The sequence below is a fragment of the Anarhichas minor genome, unplaced genomic scaffold (assembly GCF_050575085.1).
Source record: "Anarhichas minor isolate MPS153535 unplaced genomic scaffold, ASM5057508v1 ptg000015l, whole genome shotgun sequence".
Classification (NCBI taxonomy): Eukaryota; Metazoa; Chordata; class Actinopteri; order Perciformes; family Anarhichadidae; genus Anarhichas; species Anarhichas minor.
Window position 1 is genome coordinate 285,001 of NW_027466461.1, and position 10,853 is coordinate 295,853.

The following is a 10,853-nucleotide window of genomic DNA, read 5'->3' on the forward strand; positions in this document are numbered from 1 at the left end:
GCGGCCTCGTGCCGGCCAGGTTGGTCAGGTACCCATGACGACACATTTTGAAAGTAGGCGCTGGAGTCCCGAAAGTCCGTTTGTGCACTCCTGGCATGCCTTCGCGCCCGTTTTCGAAGTTTGGTGGCTTTATCGTCTTCCACTGTTTATGGCTGTCATTGACACCCATTGCTTTGGGCTGGCGGCCTCGGGCCGGCCAGTTTGGTCAGTTACCCATGACGACACATTTTGAAAGTTGGCGCTAGAGTCCCGAAAGTCCGTTTGTGGACTCCTGGCATGCCTTTGCGCCCGTTTTAGAAGTTTGGTGGCTTTAGCGGCTTCCTCTGTTCATAGCTGTCATTTATACCCATTCCTTTGGGCTGGTTGCCTCGTGCCGGCCAGGGTTGATCAGGTACCCATGACGACACATTTTGAAAGTTGGCGCTAGAGTCCCGAAAGTCCGTTTGTGCACTCCTGGCATGCCTTCGCGCCCGTTTTCAAAGTTTGGTGGCTTTAGCAGCTTCCTCTGTTTATGGCTGTCATTGAAACCCATTGCTTTGGGCTGGCAGCCTCGGGCCGGCCAGGTTGGTCAGGTAACCATGACGACACATTTTGAAAGTTGGCGCTGGAGTCCCGAAAGTCCGTTTGTGCACTCCTGGCATGCCGTCACGCCCGTTTCCGAAGTTTGGTGGCTTTAGCGGCTTCCTCTGTTTATGGCTGTCATTGACACCCATTGCTTTGGGCTGGCGGCCTCGTGCCGGCCAGGTTGGTCAGGTACCCATGACGACACATTTTGAAAGTAGGCGCTGGAGTCCCGAAAGTCCGTTTGTGCACTCCTGGCATGCCTTCGCGCCCGTTTTCGAAGTTTGGTGGCTTTATCGTCTTCCACTGTTTATGGCTGTCATTGACACCCATTGCTTTGGGCTGGCGGCCTCGGGCCGGCCAGGTACCCATGACGACACATTTTGAAAGTTGGCGCTGGAGTCCCGAAAGACCATGTGTGCACTCCTGGCATGCCTTCGCGCCCGTGTGCGAAGTTTGGTGGCTTTAGCGGCTTCCTCTGGTTATGGCTGTCATTGATACCCATTGCTTTGGGCTGGTGGCCTCGTACCGGCCAGGGTTGGTCAGGTACCCATGACGACACATTTTGAAAGTTGGCGCTAGAGTCCCGAAAGTCCGTTTGTGGACTCCTGGCATGCCTTCGCACCCGTTTTCGAAGTTTGGTGGCTTTATCGGCTTCCTCTGTTTATGGCTGTCATTGACACCCATTGCTTTGGGCTGGCGGCCTCGGGCAGGCCAGGGTTGGTCAGGTAACCATGACGACACATTTTGAAAGTAGGCGCTGGAGTCCCGAAAGTCCGTGTGTGAACTCCTGGCATGCCGTCGCGCCCGTTTCCGAAGTTTGGTGGCTTTAGCGGCGTCCTCCGTTTATGGCTGTCATTGACACCCATTGCTTTGGGCTGGCGGCCTCGGGCCGGCCAGTTTGGTCAGTTACCCATGACGACACATTTTGAAAGTTGGCGCTAGAGTCCCGAAAGTCCGTTTGTGGACTCCTGGCATGCCTTTGCGCCCGTTTTAGAAGTTTGGTGGCTTTAGCGGCTTCCTCTGTTCATAGCTGTCATTGATACCCATTCCTTTGGGCTGGTTGCCTCGTGCCGGCCAGGGTTGATCAGGTACCCATGACGACACATTTTGAAAGTTGGCGCTAGAGTCCCAAAAGTCCGTTTGTGCACTCCTGGCATGCCTTCGCGCCCGTTTTCAAAGTTTGGTGGCTTTAGCAGCTTCCTCTGTTTATGGCTGTCATTGAAACCCATTGCTTTGGGCTGGCAGCCTCGGGCCGGCCAGGTTGGTCAGGTAACCATGACGACACATTTTGAAAGTTGGCGCTGGAGTCCCGAAAGTCCGTTTGTGCACTCCTGGCATGCCGTCACGCCCGTAACCGAAGTTTGGTGGCTTTAGCGGCTTCCTCTGTTTATGGCTGTCATTGACACCCATTGCTTTGGGCTGGCGGCCTCGGGCCGGCCAGGTTGGTCAGGTACCCATGACGACACATTTTGAAAGTAGGCGCTGGAGTCCCGAAAGTCCGTTTGTGCACTCCTGGCATGCCTTCGCGCCCGTTTTCGAAGTTTGGTGGCTTTATCGGCTTCCACTGTTTATGGCTGTCATTGACACCCATTGCTTTGGGCTGGCGGCCTCGGGCCGGCCAGGTACCCATGACGACACATTTTGAAAGTTGGCGCTGGAGTCCCGAAAGACCATGTGTGCACTCCTGGCATGCCTTCGCGCCCGTGTGCGAAGTTTGGTGGCTTTAGCGGCTTCCTCTGGTTATGGCTGTCATTGACACCCATTGCTTTGGGCTGGCGGCCTCGGGCCGGCCAGTTTGGTCAGTTACCCATGACGACACATTTTGAAAGTTGGCGCTAGAGTCCCGAAAGTCCGTTTGTGGACTCCTGGCATGCCTTTGCGCCCGTTTTAGAAGTTTGGTGGCTTTAGCGGCTTCCTCTGTTCATAGCTGTCATTGATACCCATTCCTTTGGGCTGGTTGCCTCGTGCCGGCCAGGGTTGATCAGGTACCCATGACGACACATTTTGAAAGTTGGCGCTAGAGTCCCGAAAGTCCGTTTGTGCACTCCTGGCATGCCTTCGCGCCCGTTTTCAAAGTTTGGTGGCTTTAGCAGCTTCCTCTGTTTATGGCTGTCATTGAAACCCATTGCTTTGGGCTGGCAGCCTCGGGCCGGCCAGGTTGGTCAGGTAACCATGACGACACATTTTGAAAGTTGGCGCTGGAGTCCCGAAAGTCCGTTTGTGCACTCCTGGCATGCCGTCACGCCCGTTTCCGAAGTTTGGTGGCTTTAGCGGCTTCCTCTGTTTATGGCTGTCATTGACACCCATTGCTTTGGGCTGGCGGCCTCGTGCCGGCCAGGTTGGTCAGGTACCCATGACGACACATTTTGAAAGTAGGCGCTGGAGTCCCGAAAGTCCGTTTGTGCACTCCTGGCATGCCTTCGCGCCCGTTTTCGAAGTTTGGTGGCTTTATCGTCTTCCACTGTTTATGGCTGTCATTGACACCCATTGCTTTGGGCTGGCGGCCTCGGGCCGGCCAGGTACCCATGACGACACATTTTGAAAGTTGGCGCTGGAGTCCCGAAAGACCATGTGTGCACTCCTGGCATGCCTTCGCGCCCGTGTGCGAAGTTTGGTGGCTTTAGCGGCTTCCTCTGGTTATGGCTGTCATTGATACCCATTGCTTTGGGCTGGTGGCCTCGTACCGGCCAGGGTTGGTCAGGTACCCATGACGACACATTTTGAAAGTTGGCGCTAGAGTCCCGAAAGTCCGTTTGTGCACTCCCGGCATGCCTTCGCGCCCGTTTTCGAAGTTTGGTGGCTTTAGCGGCTTCCTCTGTTTATGGCTGTCATTGACACCCATTGCTTTGGGCTGGCGGCCTCGGGCAGGCCAGGGTTGGTCAGGTAACCATGACGACACATTTTGAAAGTAGGCGCTGGAGTCCCGAAAGTCCGTGTGTGAACTCCTGGCATGCCGTCGCGCCCGTTTCCGAAGTTTGGTGGCTTTAGCGGCTTCCTCCGTTTATGGCTGTCATTGACACCCATTGCTTTGGGCTGGCGGCCTCGGGCCGGCCAGTTTGGTCAGTTACCCATGACGACACATTTTGAAAGTTGGCGCTAGAGTCCCGAAAGTCCGTTTGTGGACTCCTGGCATGCCTTTGCGCCCGTTTTAGAAGTTTGGTGGCTTTAGCGGCTTCCTCTGTTCATAGCTGTCATTGATACCCATTCCTTTGGGCTGGTTGCCTCGTGCCGGCCAGGGTTGATCAGGTACCCATGACGACACATTTTGAAAGTTGGCGCTAGAGTCCCAAAAGTCCGTTTGTGCACTCCTGGCATGCCTTCGCGCCCGTTTTCAAAGTTTGGTGGCTTTAGCAGCTTCCTCTGTTTATGGCTGTCATTGAAACCCATTGCTTTGGGCTGGCAGCCTCGGGCCGGCCAGGTTGGTCAGGTAACCATGACGACACATTTTGAAAGTTGGCGCTGGAGTCCCGAAAGTCCGTTTGTGCACTCCTGGCATGCCGTCACGCCCGTAACCGAAGTTTGGTGGCTTTAGCGGCTTCCTCTGTTTATGGCTGTCATTGACACCCATTGCTTTGGGCTGGCGGCCTCGGGCCGGCCAGGTTGGTCAGGTACCCATGACGACACATTTTGAAAGTTGGCGCTGGAGTCCCGAAAGACCATGTGTGCACTCCTGGCATGCCTTCGCGCCCGTGTGCGAAGTTTGGTGGCTTTAGCGGCTTCCTCTGGTTATGGCTGTCATTGACACCCATTGCTTTGGGCTGGCGGCCTCGGGCCGGCCAGTTTGGTCAGTTACCCATGACGACACATTTTGAAAGTTGGCGCTAGAGTCCCGAAAGTCCGTTTGTGGACTCCTGGCATGCCTTTGCGCCCGTTTTAGAAGTTTGGTGGCTTTAGCGGCTTCCTCTGTTCATAGCTGTCATTGATACCCATTCCTTTGGGCTGGTTGCCTCGTGCCGGCCAGGGTTGATCAGGTACCCATGACGACACATTTTGAAAGTTGGCGCTAGAGTCCCGAAAGTCCGTTTGTGCACTCCTGGCATGCCTTCGCGCCCGTTTTCAAAGTTTGGTGGCTTTAGCAGCTTCCTCTGTTTATGGCTGTCATTGAAACCCATTGCTTTGGGCTGGCAGCCTCGGGCCGGCCAGGTTGGTCAGGTAACCATGACGACACATTTTGAAAGTTGGCGCTGGAGTCCCGAAAGTCCGTTTGTGCACTCCTGGCATGCCGTCACGCCCGTTTCCGAAGTTTGGTGGCTTTAGCGGCTTCCTCTGTTTATGGCTGTCATTGACACCCATTGCTTTGGGCTGGCAGCCTCGGGCCGGCCAGGTTGGTCAGGTAACCATGACGACACATTTTGAAAGTTGGCGCTGGAGTCCCGAAAGTCCGTTTGTGCACTCCTGGCATGCCGTCACGCCCGTAACCGAAGTTTGGTGGCTTTAGCGGCTTCCTCTGTTTATGGCTGTCATTGACACCCATTGCTTTGGGCTGGCGGCCTCGGGCCGGCCAGGTTGGTCAGGTACCCATGACGACACATTTTGAAAGTAGGCGCTGGAGTCCCGAAAGTCCGTTTGTGCACTCCTGGCATGCCGTCACGCCCGTAACCGAAGTTTGGTGGCTTTATCGGCTTCCACTGTTTATGGCTGTCATTGACACCCATTGCTTTGGGCTGGCGGCCTCGGGCCGGCCAGGTACCCATGACGACACATTTTGAAAGTTGGCGCTGGAGTCCCGAAAGACCATGTGTGCACTCCTGGCATGCCTTCGCGCCCGTGTGCGAAGTTTGGTGGCTTTAGCGGCTTCCTCTGGTTATGGCTGTCATTGACACCCATTGCTTTGGGCTGGCGGCCTCGGGCCGGCCAGTTTGGTCAGTTACCCATGACGACACATTTTGAAAGTTGGCGCTAGAGTCCCGAAAGTCCGTTTGTGGACTCCTGGCATGCCTTTGCGCCCGTTTTAGAAGTTTGGTGGCTTTAGCGGCTTCCTCTGTTCATAGCTGTCATTGATACCCATTCCTTTGGGCTGGTTGCCTCGTGCCGGCCAGGGTTGATCAGGTACCCATGACGACACATTTTGAAAGTTGGCGCTAGAGTCCCGAAAGTCCGTTTGTGCACTCCTGGCATGCCTTCGCGCCCGTTTTCAAAGTTTGGTGGCTTTAGCAGCTTCCTCTGTTTATGGCTGTCATTGAAACCCATTGCTTTGGGCTGGCAGCCTCGGGCCGGCCAGGTTGGTCAGGTAACCATGACGACACATTTTGAAAGTTGGCGCTGGAGTCCCGAAAGTCCGTTTGTGCACTCCTGGCATGCCGTCACGCCCGTTTCCGAAGTTTGGTGGCTTTAGCGGCTTCCTCTGTTTATGGCTGTCATTGACACCCATTGCTTTGGGCTGGCAGCCTCGGGCCGGCCAGGTTGGTCAGGTAACCATGACGACACATTTTGAAAGTTGGCGCTGGAGTCCCGAAAGTCCGTTTGTGCACTCCTGGCATGCCGTCACGCCCGTAACCGAAGTTTGGTGGCTTTAGCGGCTTCCTCTGTTTATGGCTGTCATTGACACCCATTGCTTTGGGCTGGCGGCCTCGGGCCGGCCAGGTTGGTCAGGTACCCATGACGACACATTTTGAAAGTAGGCGCTGGAGTCCCGAAAGTCCGTTTGTGCACTCCTGGCATGCCTTCGCGCCCGTTTTCGAAGTTTGGTGGCTTTATCGGCTTCCACTGTTTATGGCTGTCATTGACACCCATTGCTTTGGGCTGGCGGCCTCGGGCCGGCCAGGTACCCATGACGACACATTTTGAAAGTTGGCGCTGGAGTCCCGAAAGACCATGTGTGCACTCCTGGCATGCCTTCGCGCCCGTGTGCGAAGTTTGGTGGCTTTAGCGGCTTCCTCTGGTTATGGCTGTCATTGACACCCATTGCTTTGGGCTGGCGGCCTCGGGCCGGCCAGTTTGGTCAGTTACCCATGACGACACATTTTGAAAGTTGGCGCTAGAGTCCCGAAAGTCCGTTTGTGGACTCCTGGCATGCCTTTGCGCCCGTTTTAGAAGTTTGGTGGCTTTAGCGGCTTCCTCTGTTCATAGCTGTCATTGATACCCATTCCTTTGGGCTGGTTGCCTCGTGCCGGCCAGGGTTGATCAGGTACCCATGACGACACATTTTGAAAGTTGGCGCTGGAGTCCCGAAAGTCCGTTTGTGCACTCCTGGCATGCCGTCACGCCCGTAACCGAAGTTTGGTGGCTTTAGCGGCTTCCTCTGTTTATGGCTGTCATTGACACCCATTGCTTTGGGCTGGCGGCCTCGGGCCGGCCAGGTTGGTCAGGTACCCATGACGACACATTTTGAAAGTAGGCGCTGGAGTCCCGAAAGTCCGTTTGTGCACTCCTGGCATGCCTTCGCGCCCGTTTTCGAAGTTTGGTGGCTTTATCGGCTTCCACTGTTTATGGCTGTCATTGACACCCATTGCTTTGGGCTGGCGGCCTCGGGCCGGCCAGGTACCCATGACGACACATTTTGAAAGTTGGCGCTGGAGTCCCGAAAGACCATGTGTGCACTCCTGGCATGCCTTCGCGCCCGTGTGCGAAGTTTGGTGGCTTTAGCGGCTTCCTCTGGTTATGGCTGTCATTGACACCCATTGCTTTGGGCTGGCGGCCTCGGGCCGGCCAGTTTGGTCAGTTACCCATGACGACACATTTTGAAAGTTGGCGCTAGAGTCCCGAAAGTCCGTTTGTGGACTCCTGGCATGCCTTTGCGCCCGTTTTAGAAGTTTGGTGGCTTTAGCGGCTTCCTCTGTTCATAGCTGTCATTGATACCCATTCCTTTGGGCTGGTTGCCTCGTGCCGGCCAGGGTTGATCAGGTACCCATGACGACACATTTTGAAAGTTGGCGCTAGAGTCCCGAAAGTCCGTTTGTGCACTCCTGGCATGCCTTCGCGCCCGTTTTCAAAGTTTGGTGGCTTTAGCAGCTTCCTCTGTTTATGGCTGTCATTGAAACCCATTGCTTTGGGCTGGCAGCCTCGGGCCGGCCAGGTTGGTCAGGTAACCATGACGACACATTTTGAAAGTTGGCGCTGGAGTCCCGAAAGTCCGTTTGTGCACTCCTGGCATGCCGTCACGCCCGTTTCCGAAGTTTGGTGGCTTTAGCGGCTTCCTCTGTTTATGGCTGTCATTGACACCCATTGCTTTGGGCTGGCGGCCTCGTGCCGGCCAGGTTGGTCAGGTACCCATGACGACACATTTTGAAAGTAGGCGCTGGAGTCCCGAAAGTCCGTTTGTGCACTCCTGGCATGCCTTCGCGCCCGTTTTCGAAGTTTGGTGGCTTTATCGTCTTCCACTGTTTATGGCTGTCATTGACACCCATTGCTTTGGGCTGGCGGCCTCGGGCCGGCCAGTTTGGTCAGTTACCCATGACGACACATTTTGAAAGTTGGCGCTAGAGTCCCGAAAGTCCGTTTGTGGACTCCTGGCATGCCTTTGCGCCCGTTTTAGAAGTTTGGTGGCTTTAGCGGCTTCCTCTGTTCATAGCTGTCATTGATACCCATTCCTTTGGGCTGGTTGCCTCGTGCCGGCCAGGGTTGATCAGGTACCCATGACGACACATTTTGAAAGTTGGCGCTAGAGTCCCGAAAGTCCGTTTGTGCACTCCTGGCATGCCTTCGCGCCCGTTTTCAAAGTTTGGTGGCTTTAGCAGCTTCCTCTGTTCATGGCTGTCATTGAAACCCATTGCTTTGGGCTGGCAGCCTCGGGCCGGCCAGGTTGGTCAGGTAACCATGACGACACATTTTGAAAGTTGGCGCTGGAGTCCCGGAAGTCCGTTTGTGCACTCCTGGCATGCCGTCACGCCCGTTTCCCAAGTTTGGTGGCTTTAGCGGCTTCCTCTGTTTATGGCTGTCATTGACACCCATTGCTTTGGGCTGGCGGCCTCGTGCCGGCCAGGTTGGTCAGGTACCCATGACGACACATTTTGAAAGTAGGCGCTGGAGTCCCGAAAGTCCGTTTGTGCACTCCTGGCATGCCTTCGCGCCCGTGTGCGAAGTTTGGTGGCTTTATCGGCTTCCACTGTTTATGGCTGTCATTGACACCCATTGCTTTGGGCTGGCGGCCTTGTGCCGGCCAGGTTGGTCAGGTAACCATGACGACACATTTTGAAAGTTGGCGCTGGAGTCCCGAAAGTCCGTTTGTGCACTCCTGGCATGCCGTCACGCCCGTTTCCGAAGTTTGGTGGCTTTAGCGGCTTCCTCTGTTTATGGCTGTCATTGATACCCATTGCTTTGGGCTCGTGGCCTCGTACCGGCCAGGGTTGGTCAGGTACCCATGACGACACATTTTGAAAGTTGGCGCTAGAGTCCCGAAAGTCCGTTTGTGCACTCCCGGCATGCCTTCGCGCCCGTTTTCGAAGTTTGGTGGCTTTAGCGGCTTCCTCTGTTTATGGCTGTCATTGACACCCATTGCTTTGGGCTGGCGGCCTCGGGCCGGCCAGGTTGGTCAGGTAACCATGACGACACATTTTGAAAGTTGGCGCTGGAGTCCCGAAAGTCCGTGTGTGCACTCCTGGCATGCCTTCGCGCCCGTGTGCGAAGTTTGGTGGCTTTAGCGGCTTCCTCTGTTTATGGCTGTCATTGACACCCATTGCTTTGGGCTGGCGGCCTCGGGCCGGCCAGTTTGGTCAGTTACCCATGACGACACATTTTGAAAGTTGGCGCTAGAGTCCCGAAAGTCCGTTTGTGGACTCCTGGCATGCCTTCGCACCCGTTTTCGAAGTTTGGTGGCTTTATCGGCTTCCTCTGTTTATGGCTGTCATTGACACCCATTGCTTTGGGCTGGTGGCCTCGTGCCGGCCAGGGTTGGTCAGGTAACCATGACGAGACATTTTGAAAGTAGGCGCTGGAGTCCCGAAAGTCCGTGTGTGAACTCCTGGCATGCCGTCGCACCCGTTTTCGAAGTTTGGTGGCTTTATCGGCTTCCTCTGTTTATGGCTGTCATTGACACCCATTGCTTTGGGCTGGCGGCCTCGGGCAGGCCAGGGTTGGTCGGGTAACCATGACGACACATTTTGAAAGTTGGCGCTAGAGTCCCGAAAGTCCGTTTGTGCACTCCCGGCATGCCTTCGCGCCCGTTTTCGAAGTTTGGTGGCTTTAGCGGCTTCCTCCGTTTATGGCTGTCATTGACACCCATTGCTTTGGGCTGGCGGCCTCGGGCCGGCCAGTTTGGTCAGTTACCCATGACGACACATTTTGAAAGTTCGCGCTAGAGTCCCGAAAGTCCGTTTGTGGACTCCTGGCATGCCTTTGCGCCCGTTTTAGAAGTTTGGTGGCTTTAGCGGCTTCCTCTGTTCATAGCTGTCATTGATACCCATTCCTTTGGGCTGGTGGCCTCGTGCCGGCCAGGGTTGATCAGGTACCCATGACGACACATTTTGAAAGTTGGCGCTAGAGTCCCGAAAGTGCGTTTGTGGACTCCTGGCATGCCTTTGCGCCCGATTTAGAAGTTTGGTGGCTTTAGCGGCTTCCTCTGTTCATGGCTGTCATTGATACCCATTCCTTTGGGCTGGTGGCCTCGGGCCGGCCAGTTTGGTCAGTTACCCATGACGACACATTTTGAAAGTTGGCGCTAGAGTCCCGAAAGTCCGTTTGTGCACTCCTGTCATGCCTTCGCGCCCGTTTTCGAAGTTTGGTGGCTTTAGCGGCTTCCTCTGTTTATGGCTGTCATTGACACCCATTGCTTTGGGCTGGTGGCCTCGTGCCGGCCAGGGTTGGTCAGGTACCCATGACGACACATTTTGAAAGTTGGCGCTGGAGTCCCGAAAGTCCGTTTGTGCACTCCTGGCATGCCGTCGCGCCCGTTTCCGAAGTTTGGTGGCTTTAGCGGCTTCCTCTGTTTATGGCTGTCATTGACACCCATTGCTTTGGGCTGGCGGCCTCGGGCCGGCCAGGTTGGTCAGGTACCCATGACGACACATTTTGAAAGTTGGCGCTAGAGTCCCGAAAGTCCGTTTGTGGACTCCTGGCATGCCTTTGCGCCCGTTTTAGAAGTTTGGTGGCTTTAGCGGCTTCCTCTGTTCATAGCTGTCATTGATACCCATTCCTTTGGGCTGGTTGCCTCGTGCCGGCCAGGGTTGATCAGGTACCCATGACGACACATTTTGAAAGTAGGCGCTGGAGTCCCGAAAGTCCGTTTGTGCACTCCTGGCATGCCTTCGCGCCCGTTTTCGAAGTTTGGTGGCTTTATCGGCTTCCACTGTTTATGGCTGTCATTGACACCCATTGCTTTGGGCTGGCGGCCTCGGGCCGGCCAGGTACCCATG